Source organism: Oratosquilla oratoria, chromosome 30, assembly GCF_046742065.1.
Source record: "Oratosquilla oratoria isolate Oo_2021 chromosome 30, ASM4674206v1, whole genome shotgun sequence".
Classification (NCBI taxonomy): domain Eukaryota; kingdom Metazoa; phylum Arthropoda; class Malacostraca; order Stomatopoda; family Squillidae; genus Oratosquilla; species Oratosquilla oratoria.
In genome coordinates this window covers 31,196,597-31,209,171 of record NC_134806.1, presented here as the reverse complement: position 1 = coordinate 31,209,171, position 12,575 = coordinate 31,196,597, and positions in this window count along the sequence as shown.

Below are 12,575 nucleotides of genomic sequence, written 5' to 3'. Positions count from 1 at the left end.
TGTTTGTGAGAAGAAAGATGGATGTGTTGGCATAGAGTAAATCTAAGTTGAGAGGGAGGGGTGAGTGTGTGTTCGGGAGTGTAGTTGGGAGGTTTTCAAGAGGGAAGAGAGGACGAGGGAGAGAAGGGGGAGGGCTATACTATTAAGTGAAGAGATAGGTAAACGTGTAGTGGAGTGGAAGGAGGTTTCCTCAAGGATAATGTGGATGAAGGTGAAACTGGGAAGGGAGATGTGGGTTTTTGTAAGTGCATATAGACCTAGTGGTGAGAAGAGTGTAGAAGAAAGGGAGGCTTTTTGGATAGATTTAAATGAGTGCATAGAGTCATTAGGGAGAAACGTCAATGTAGTTGTATTGGGAGACCTTAATGCTAGGGTAGGAAATTAACCAATAGCCGGAGTGTTTGGGAAGTGTGGAGTTCCAGGAAAGAATCGTAGTGGGGAGTAGATAGTGGAGATGTGTCTAGAAAGAGAGTTGATGATAGCAAATGCAGTGTTTAGGAAGAAAGTCAAGCATAAGTACACATGGGAGAGGGTGGTGGATGGAAGGGTGGTAGATAGAGTGTTAATGGATTATGTAGTGGTAAATAGGAGTAGAATAGGAAGAGTTAAGGATATACATGTTCTAAGATGAGAGAGGAGGTGGATATCGGATCATTTTCTGGTGTAAAGTAAGTTGAGATTGGAGAACAGATGAAGAAAGAGGAAAAGGACAAAAGGTAGGAAGGTGCTTAGAGTAAAGAGTTTAAATGAAAAAAGGAGGAGTACAAGAAGAAGCTGAAAGAGAAGTGGGAGGGAGTGAAGTATGAAGTAGAACTAGAAGTGGAGTTGGAGTGAGGATGGTTCAAAGAGGGAGTCATAAGGTGTGCAAAGATGGTATGTGGAACAATGAGGACGGGAGGAAATAGAAGGAAGGATAGTAAGTGGTGGGATGAAGAAGCATAAAAGTTTGTAGGAGAGAAGAAGCGAGCTTTCACTGTTTGGTTATAAAATAGAATGAGGGAATCATATGAAAAGTACAAAGAAAAGAGAAGAGAAGTAAAGCATAAGATAAAGGAGGCAAATAGGAGAGCGGATGTGAAATGGGGTAAGAGTATGACAGTAATTTTTTAAAGTAATAAAAAGATGTTTTGCAAAGAAATTAAGAGAGGAAGAGGAGGTGAATCAAGTAAAGAAAAAAAAGGTAAAAGGTGCAGATGGTGAGATGATAATGGAAGAGAAGGCAGTAAGAGGAAGATGGGCAAAGTGTTTTAGAGATTTGCTAAATGTGAAGGAGGATAGGGAGGGAAAGGTAGTTGAAGTGGAAAGTGCTAATAAAATGACAGTGATGAGTGAGGAAAGTGGAGGAGAAATAAGGAAAGATGAAGTGAAGGCAGTTAATAAGATGCAGGTAAGGCACCTGGGTTGGATGGATGCCATGCAGAATGTCTGAAAAAAAGGAAGTACAGTGATGGTGGACTGGTTGGTGAGGTTATCTAATGTTTGTTTAAGAGAGAGTAGAGTCCCGGAGAACTCGAGGAGTGCCTGTATAGTTCCGCTTTACAAGGGAAAAGGGGACAAGTGTGAGTGTAGTAGTTTCAGAGGGATCAGCCTAGTAAGTGTAGTTGGGAAGGCTTATGGGAGGGTCTTAATTGAGAGGATCAGGAGAGGAACAGAGGGAGTAATTAGTGAGGAACAGTGCGGGTTTAGGGCGGATAGGGGTTGCGTAGATCAGATTTTTGTGATAAGACAGATATGTGAGAAATCTATAGGAAAGGGGAAAGCTATTTATTAGGCTTTTATGGATTTGGAAAAGGTTTATGGCAGGGTAGACAGGAAGTCATTGTGGGAGGTATTGCAGATATACGGGATAGGAGGAAAGCTTTTAGGGACTGTCATGAGTTTTTACGAGAGTAGCAGACCGTGTACCAGGATTAGAAATGGAGAGAGTGAGTGGTCTGAGGTAAAGGTGGGACTTCGTCAGGGATGTGTTATGTCACCCTGGCTGTTCAATTTATACATAGATTGGGAGGTGCGAGAGGTGAATGCAAGGGTAGAAGGTCAGGGATTGGAGTTGGTTAAAGAAAATGGAAAAAAGTGGGAGATAACCCAGTTGTTGTTTGCAGACGACACTGCGCTTGTAGCAGGATCAGAGGAGGGATTGAGGAAGTTATTGACAAAGTTTGGGAAGGTGTGTGAAAGAAGGAAGTTGAAGATAAATGTGGGTAAAAGTAAGGTGATGAGATCTACAAGGGGAGAAAGTGGCAGCAGACTGGAAGTGAGTATTAAGAGAGAGAGACTGGAGAAAGTGGATAGTTTTAGATACTTGGGTGCGAATGTGGCAGGAAAGGGAGGAGTGGAGGTGGAGGGAGAATGTAGGTTGATAGAAGCAAGTAAATGCCTTGGTGGATTAAGAAGTGTAATGAGAAATAGACATTTGGGAATGGATGGTAAGAGGAGTTTGTGTGAAGGCGTGATTGTGCCGACAGCACTGTATAAGGCAGAACCATAGAACATAAGAAAGGAAGAGAGAATGAGTTTAAAAGTGTTTGAGGTGAAATGTCTGAGAAGTATGACAGGGGCTATTAGGCTGGAGTGAGAAATGAGGAGGTGAGGAGGAGAACGGGGGTGGAAAGGGAGTTGGGACATAGGGTGGATGAAAGAGTATGGGGATGGCTTGGACACATGGAAAAAATGAGTGAAGAAAGATTAGTAAAAGAAGTTTGGAAGGCAGATGTGGAATAAGTGAACATGAGGGGTCGACCTATTTATTATTTATTATTTATTATTTATTATTTATTATTTATTATTTATTATTTATTATTTATTATTTATTATTTATTATTTATTATTTATTATTTATTATTTATTATTTATTATTTATCATTTATTATTTATTATTTATTATTTATTATTTATTATTTATTATTTATTATTATTATTTAGTATTTAGTATTTATCATACTTTATTATTTATTATTTATTATTTATTAAATAATTTATTTTATTATTTATTATTTATTATTTATTATGTATTATTTATTATTTATTATTTATTATTTATTATTTATTATTTATTATTTATCATTTATTATTTATCATCTATTGTTTATTATTAATTATTTTTTATTTTTTATTTATTATTCATTATTCATTATTTATTATTTATTATTTATTTATTTACTATTATTATTATTATTTATTATTACTTATTATTTATTCAATTATTTATTACTAATTATTAATTATTTATTATTGATTATTTATTATTTATCTATTATTTATTATCTATTACTTACTATTTATTATTTATTATGTTATTTATTATTTATTATTTATTATTTATTATTTATTATTTATTATTTATTATTTATTATTCATTATTCATTATTTATAATTTACTATTTATTATCTATTATTTTCCGATTACTATTTATTTATTATTTATTGTTTATTATTTATTATTTACTACTTATTATTCATTATTTATTATTCATTATTTGTTTATTATTTATTATTCATTATTTATCATTTATTATTTATCATTTATTATTTAATATTCATTATTTATTATTTATCATTTGTTATTTATTATTTATTATTTATTGTTTATTACTTATTATTTATTGTCTATTACTTATCATTTATCATTTTTTATCTATTATTTATTATTTACTATTATTATTTTTGTATTTATCATTTATCATTTATCATTTGTTATTTATTATCATTTATTATTTATTATTTATTATTTATTATTTATTATTTATTATTTATTATTTATTATTTATTATTTATTATTTATTATTCATGATTTATTATATATTTATTATTTATTATTTATTATATGATATATTATTTATTATTTATTATTTGTTATTTATTATTTATTATTTATTATTCATTATTTGTTTATTATTTATTATATACTGTTTATTATTCATTATCTATTATTTATTATTTATCATTTATTATTTAATATGTATTATACATTATTATTATTTATCATTTATTATTTATTATTATTATTTATTATTTATTATTTATTATTTATTATTTATTATTTATTATTTATTATTTATTATTTATTATTTATTATTTATTATTTTTTTTTACTATTTATTATTTATTATTTATTATTTATGTTTTATTTTTATTTTTTTTATTATATATTATTCATTATTTATTATTTATTATTTATTATTTAATATTTATTATTTATCATTTATTATTTATTATTTATTATTTATTATATATTATTTATTGTTTTTCTATTTTCATTATCATTATCATTATTAATTATGTTTTTATCTTTCATTATTCATTATAATTCTTATGGATATATGGGATAGGAGAAAAGTTGTTAAGAGCAGTCAAGAGTTTTTACAAGAGTAGTAGAGCCTGTGATAGAATTGGAATTGGAGAGAGCGAGCGGTTTGAGGTCAAGGTGGCACTTTGCCAGGGGTGTGTTATGTCGCCATTGCTGTTTAATAAGTAAATGGATGGCGTGGTACGGGAGGTAAATGCAGATGTAATGGGCAGGGTATTGGAGATGGTTAAAGACAATGGAGAAAAATGGAAGATAAGCCATTTGTTGTTTGCTGGCGACACTGCGCTTGTGGCAGGGTCAGAGAAGGGATTAAGGAAGTTAGTGACAGAGTTTGGGAAGGTGTGCGAAAGAAGGAGGAGGAAGGTGAATGTGGGTAAAAGTAAGGTGATGAGATGTACAAGGGGAGAGGACGGCAGCAAGCTGGAACCGAGTTTTAAGGGAGAAAGGCTGGACAAAGTGAATAGTTTTATATAATTGAGGACGCAGGTGGCGGGAAAGAAAGGAGTGGAAGTGGAGGTAGAAGGTAGATTGTGAAAAACAAGTAAATTAATTGGTGGATGCTAAGAGGAGATTGTATGAGGGGATGATCGTGTTGTCAGCACTGTAGGGGGCAGAAACATGGAACAAAAAAGAGCAAGAGAGGACAAGTTTAAATGGGTTTAAGGTGAAGTGTCTGAAGAGTATTGTAAGGGTTTTACTAGGATGGATAGCGTGAGAAACGGGAAGGTAAGGAGGAGAGCGAGGGTGGAAAAGGAGATGACAAAATAGGGTTGAAAAAAGAGTATTTGAGATGATTTGGACACATGGAAAGTTTGAATTAAAATATATTAGTAAAAGAAGTATTTGAAGATAGAGAAGGATACAGTGAGCAGGAGGGGGCGACTTAGGATGAGATGGATGGGTGAGATAAAAGAAGCGTTGAGAAAGAGGGGGATATCTGTTGAGTAAGGAAGGGAGAAGACAGAAGATAGGGGGTGAATGGAGAATGGTTGTAAATGAATGATGCTGTAATGCATGGGAAGTAGTGGGGGGGGGGATAGGGGGGTGAATGATATTTTGACGCAACCCGAAGGGATTTCTCCCTTTTTTTTCATGAGGAGACGAAGAGGGGGATGGACGCCGATTAAATGAAGCTGCCTTGCTGTGGATGTGCTGTGTCTTCCTGCACTGCATCTGACCCATGGCGATGGGCGAAATGGAGGGAGGGGTGGTATATGGGAATGGAATTATGCCATTTGACTTTGGCTACCTCCCTTTTAAGGGGGGAAAAGTTCTTGGTATATGTATGGATTATTTAATGTTTATTGTTTGTTATTTATTATTTATTATATATTACTTTTCATTTATTAATTATTACCTATCATTCATGATTTACTATTATGATTTAATATTTCTATTTATTATTCATTATTTATTATTTGTTATGTATTAATTATTATTTGTATTTTATTCATTATTCAATATTCATTAATTATTATTCGTTATTTATCATTTGTTTTTTATTACTTATTATTTAGTACTTACTATTTGTTATTTACTGTTTATTAATTAATACACATTGTTAATTATTTATCATTTAATATTTATTTGTATTATTTATTATCTATTATTTAATGTATATTTCATTATCTGTTATATCCTATATATCATTTAGAATTTTGTTACATATAATTTATTATTCATTAATTGTTATTTGTTAATCATTATTCATTATCTATTATTTGTTATGTAGTATATACAATTTCCTATTTATCATTTATTATTTATTATTTATTATTTATCATTTATTATTTTTCATTCATTACTCAGTATCCATTATTTCTTGTTTTTGTGTATTATTCATTATTTACTGTTTATCATTTATGATTTACTATCTATTAGATATAATTTCTTATTTATTATTTGTAGTTTATAATTTATTATTTATAATTTATTATTGACTATGTATTGGTTATCATTACAATTTATTATTTATCATTTATAATAATTATTTATTTATTTATTATTCAGACTTATTCATAATTTATTTGTCATTTATTTTTTATTATCTATTATTTATTATCTATTATTTATCATTTACTATTTATCACATACTATCTATTATTCATTGTTTATTATCTATCATCTATTATATATTACCTATTGTTTGTTATTCATTATTTGTTATTTATCTTTTATTATTCCTTATTCTTATGTTATTCATTATATATCCTTTATTATCTATTATTTATTATTTGTTATTTATTATTTGCTGTTTATTATCTATAATTCATTATTCATTATCTACTAATTGTTATCATTATTCGCTATCAATTAAATACTTATCAAGGGTTTTCCCCCTTTACCAGAGAGGTAGCCACTCCCACCTATTTCATTCTCACCCATTCCACTCCCATCCACCACCATCTCCTCCCTCTCATCTTAGCTCCTCATGGATGACGGGTCATCCCTGTATCTCACCCGCTGCCCCAGGTCATAAACAATGCAGCAAGACAGAGCACATACACAGCAAGGCCGCTCTCATACAGAAAAAGAGAAGACCAAGAGAAATCCTTTATGGATGCGTCAAAATATCATTCACACATAACCACTCCTTACTCCACACCCCATCCTCCACCCCCTCCTTTCCTTGTATCACAGCATCATCTACACAGCCATTCTCCATTCACTCCTATCTTCTGTCTTCTCTCTTCCTTCCTCAACAGACATTCCCCTTTCACCCCATCCATCCACCTCATCCTCGTTCGTCCCTTCATGTTCATTCTATACACCTCTGCTTTTTACACCTCTTTTGCTAATCATTCTTCACTCATTCTTTCCATGTGCCTAAATCATCCCAATACTATTTCATCAACCCTGTCTTCCAACTACTTTTCACCCCTGCTCTCCTCCTTGCCTCCTCGTTTTTACCCTATCCAACCTTGTAACCCGTACCATACTTCTCATACCTTTCATCTCAACCACATTTAATTTTTTCCTCTATGCCATGTCTCTGCCCCAAGTAAATGCCTTGGGGGATTAAAAAGTGTCATGAGATATAGACATTTCGGAATGGATGTAAAGAGGAGATTATATGAAGAGGTGATTGTTCCGACAGCACAATTATATAATAACTAATTATCATTTGTTTTTGTTATATACTAATTATCATTTCTTATTTATTTTTCATTATCAATTATCTGTTATTTGTTACTTATTATTTATTATCTAATTCTAATACTTCCTGTACTATTTATCATTTATTGTTAATTGCTCATTATCTACTATTCATTGTTTATTATTTGTTATTTGTTGTTCATTATTCAATTATATGTTATCTATCACTTACAATCTATTTGTTATTAGATATTATTATTTCTTTTGTGTTTATTTATATTTCTGTATCTCTCTCTCTCTCTCTCTCTCTCTCTCTCTCTCTCTCTCTCTCTCTCTCTCTCTCTCTCTCTCTCTCTCTCTCTCTCTCTCTCTCTTTTCTCTCCTTCTTTCTTGCTTCCATTTTTTTTTTCAATTCATTCGTTTCTTCCCTTTACTTTTTTCTTCTTGCTTCCCCCTCCTCCAGTATGACTCAGTACTTTGATCTTGCCTCGTAACTGCAGAGGACTCGGTGACTGTCATTCGCCCCAACTGTCCAAGCTCATAAGGCATGGGTGACAGTTTCGGCCACAGCCAGACCCGTCCTGCCTTGAGCTCCTTACTTTATGTCTCGTTCAACACCAGAGTCCTTCCTTCCATCTTACTTCCTCCAGTCGATGGTTTCCCGTTGTGGTTCAATAGACTTCGTTCCTGCCTCGTAAACACAAAGGCTTCAGTTTGATCACTAGTAACTAATGGTGACTGCCCTTGCCCGGGATACCCAAGCAAAAATGGACAAAGTGTCTCTAGCCACAGTTAAGCGCCTCCCAATGTAAAATTCACACTTTATGATGTCATGCTGATCAGAACAGCTATGGACAACATCCTGAGTCTGGTGATGTGTTCTTCGTCCAGTACATTGTAGCAAGTATATTCGTAGACTGATATATCAAGTAAGATTTTTGTTAACCTATTTCAAAAAAGGGCAAAATTTAACAGAATAAAAATAAAGTGACGTAGAGGACCGTTCCGAAAAATTAAAAGGATGAACCCGAGTATAAAATTTTGAAATTGACTATTTAAAATTTTGAAATTGACTATTTGCGCTTGAGGACATTGTTCCAATGTTCAAAACATGGATAATCCATGTACGGAATCAATCAGTCAATCAGTCAACCAGTCAATCAGTCAACCAGTCAATCAATCAACCAGTCAATCAATCAACCAGTCAATCAATCAACCAGTCAGTCAGTCAGTCAGTCAGTCAGTCAGTCAGTCAGTCAGTCAGTCAAGACAATTCAGTGACTGACGGATTTCCATTCGATTGAACTAAAGCCATGTGAGAATGCGAGTCCCAAAATCATAACGACAGGATTTGGTGAAATCCATTTCAACCCCGTGGCTGGAAGAGGCTTTCTTGACCTAATTAAAATCATCTGGTATATGCTGGATACTTCTGACCCTTTCCCTTTCGGGGCTAACCATCCGAAAGAGAACAAGACAGCCTGTCACTCGCCAGAATAAACCATGTGAAGGACGGTAACGTGTGTTAACGGGCACAAAAATCACGGTGCCGCAAAGAACATCGCTAGTATAAAAAGAACTTGGAATCCGTCGCCTCGGTTGTCCTCACCTCCCAGTCACTTGAATAATATTCTTAAGTGTTAGAAAAATCATGTAGTAACTGTTTGTCTACCTCTGGCTACACAATTCTTTTATACCCTTGAATTAAATTGTCCTTTGTATATGTATGAATTCACTATTTCTTTGTAAAGTGTTTTATATATTAGTTCTTTCTCTCGGACTCTACCAATTATTTGTAGTATTTTTAATCCTCTAGTGATTTGTAGACCCATATACCAGAGCTGGGCGCGTTCCTAGGCGTGTTCCTAGGTGCGCTCCTCGGTGCGTTCCGCTTTAGTTTGGCCGCGGTTAGCGCTCCCAAACTATTAAAGCAATATAGGTGCCGGTATAGTATGTGGCCTACGAAATTTTTCTTTGGTATAGTATGTGGCCTACCGGATTTTTATTTCGGTATAAACCTGTCTCTTTAATATTATTTTGGGAGCACTAATTGCGGCCAAATTAAAGTGAAACGTACCTAGGAACGCACCAAGGAGCACGCCCAGAGCTGCCATACACCCACTAGTACTGTCATCAGGACATTCTATCTAGAGTGATATCAACAGAAAAATATATATATAGTCTGTGTGTTCCAAGGAGTCCTTTCGTGGTGTGGCATACGTCATGATTTACTACTAGCCATTCTGCCAAACCAATTTCAGTACATACCTATCTCTCTCTTATTTTCCACCTATATATTATATTTTATTTTATTATATATATATATATATATATATATATACAAGTGTAGCGTGTTAAACGTAGGGCTACACAACCCCAAAAATAGATACAGCTTAGATAACACGCTTTTAGAGAAAACTGAGTGCGAGAGAGATTTGGGAGTTCTAGTGAGTCCGGACCTTAAAACCAGGAAACAGTACATTAGCGCCAGGAATAAAGCTAACAGAGGATTAGGTTTCATTACTAGGACGGTAACGAATAGAAGTGCAGGGGTAATTATCAAACTCTATTTAGCGATAGTTAGACCCATCCTTGACTATGCGGTACAGTTTTGGTCTCCGTCCTGCAGAATGAACATCAATTCACTAGAATCAGTACAGATAAGAATGACCAAAATGATACATGGACTCAGAAATTTGCCTTATGAAGAGAGGCTTAGGCACCTTAACTTACACTCTCCGGAAAAACGCAGAGTGCGGTGTGATTTAATGGAGGTGTTCAAGTGGATCAAAAGCTTTAACAAGGGTGATGCAAACAAGGTCATCATATTAAAACAACAGGGCAGGACTCGCAGTGATGGTTATAAACTGGACAAATTTAGATTTAAGAAAGAAATAGGCAAGAATTGGATTACTAATAGGGTGGTCGACGAATGGAATAAACTTAGTGACCATGTAATAACCGCTGAAACTATCAGCTGTTTTAAGAAACTATTAGACAACTTTATGGATGGGGATGACAGATGGGGATGGATTCGGAGCTGCCTAGTGTAGGCCTTAAGGTCTCTTGTAGTCTCCTTCATTGGTACTAAGCTACAATACCCCACACATGTTCTTGATAAAGCTTACAATCGTGCTAAAAGGACATTTTACAACCTTAGGTCAACTCAAACTTTCAATATGAATAACTTGCTAATTTTACCGTACCAAGAGAACCTGCAAAATATTCCAAATATGTTACGTAAATTTAACATTAATGTAGTTTTCAATAACAAGAACACTGTAAGACAACTGCTCATAAATAATTCTGTCAATAGTAATAAAGGGTGTGTGTACAAAATACCTTGCAAATCATGTAATCAGTTTTATGTTGGTCAGACTGCTAAAACACTCACAACACGAATCAATCAACATAAGAAATACGTTAGAGAGGGAAACCAATCTAGCGGTATATTCAACCACATGAACCATTTTAACCACCCAGTTGACTGGGATAACGCTAAAGTCATCACATACAACAACAACATAACAGAAAGAAATTTAATTGAATGCAGTTTGATCAAATCTAGTAAGGGGATAAATGTTAATCTTCATCAAGGTTTGTACAAATTAGATAGTTTTATTTCTCATGAAATTTCAAAAAATTTTGAATTGTAATATAAATTATGAGCAGTTGTCCCATACCTGTTGGTTACCAGGACGGCCCAAACGTCCCATACTTGTTGGCTACCAGGACGGCCCATACGTCCGTCACGTGTACTTCTTCCACTACCTCTCCGAATGCCCTCTTCACTATGTCATATATTCTGTACCTTGTTTCTTCATCTTATAATTCCTTCTTTGTATCTGCACTGAAGATGTAATTACACGAAAGCGCTCTGCTTCGTTAGTTTACTTTTTCCTAGTGGTTATTTACGCATATATATATATATATATATATATATATAGAGAGATATATACATATATATATATTATATATACATATGTATATATAATATATATACATATGTATATATATATGTATATATATATACATATATATATACATATATGTATATACACACATATATATATATATATATATATATATATATATATATATTGCATGTAGTAAAGGAAACTGTATAATACAATGAGTATTATTTTTTAGGATTACAACAACGATCTGAATAAATTTTATGACACGTGGTAACAGCGCTTTTTCCCCACGTTGCCACACCGAGGTGTTACGGGACAGGTGGAGTAGAGTGGGTAATCGTTGTTGTAATCCTAACAAGTGATACTCATTGTACTGTACAGGTTTCTTTACTTATATACAGAGTATGAAAAAATAAAATAACACATAGATGGGAAATAAGAGAGAGAGACATGTACTAAGATTGATTTGATTTAGCAGAATGGTAAATCACTAAGTATGCCACACTCTGAACGGACAACTTGGAGCGCACAGACTATAGAGGTGTTGAGATGAAAGGGGCAAGAAAGAAAAAAGGGTGAGCATGAGGAAGGAAAGGTGAGAGACAGAGGGGGGACAAGACACCGAATGAGGAGAATTATTACAGTAATTCCTCGGTATACGGTACATATGCGTTCCTGAAAGCCTTACCGCAAAATGAAATTACCGTATACCGAACCCATTATAACATGTAATAATAGAATATGGCAGACGTACCTCTCCCTGCTCTTTCCTCTTCAAAATATGTAGCGGATACCATATCGGCGAATTTTTCTTACCGTAAATAGAATCGAGGGTAGTAATTACCAAATACCGTATTTACCACGACGAAGAACAATAAAGATGACAGCTGTTGCTATGACCAGCGGTATCGACGAGAACCTCAAGTAGAGAAGGAAGACATGTAAAGGGGGTGAAGGAGGAGGAGGAAAAGAAGGAGGAGTAAGAAGAGAAGAGGTTAGTGATGGAGAAGAAGGAGCAAAAAGAGGAGCAGGAAGGTGAGTTGAAGAAATAAGACTACGATGAGGAATCAGGGATGACGAGTTGGTGGAGGAAGACAAGAAGGAAGAGAAGGATGTCTAGGATAAGGACAAGGATTGGGGCGATGAATAGGATGAAGAAGAGTAGGTTCGAGGAGGAAAAGGAATATGAATAGAAGTATCAGAATTATAAGAAAGAGAATGAAAAAAGGAAAGAGGAAACAGCAGGAGGAGGAAGA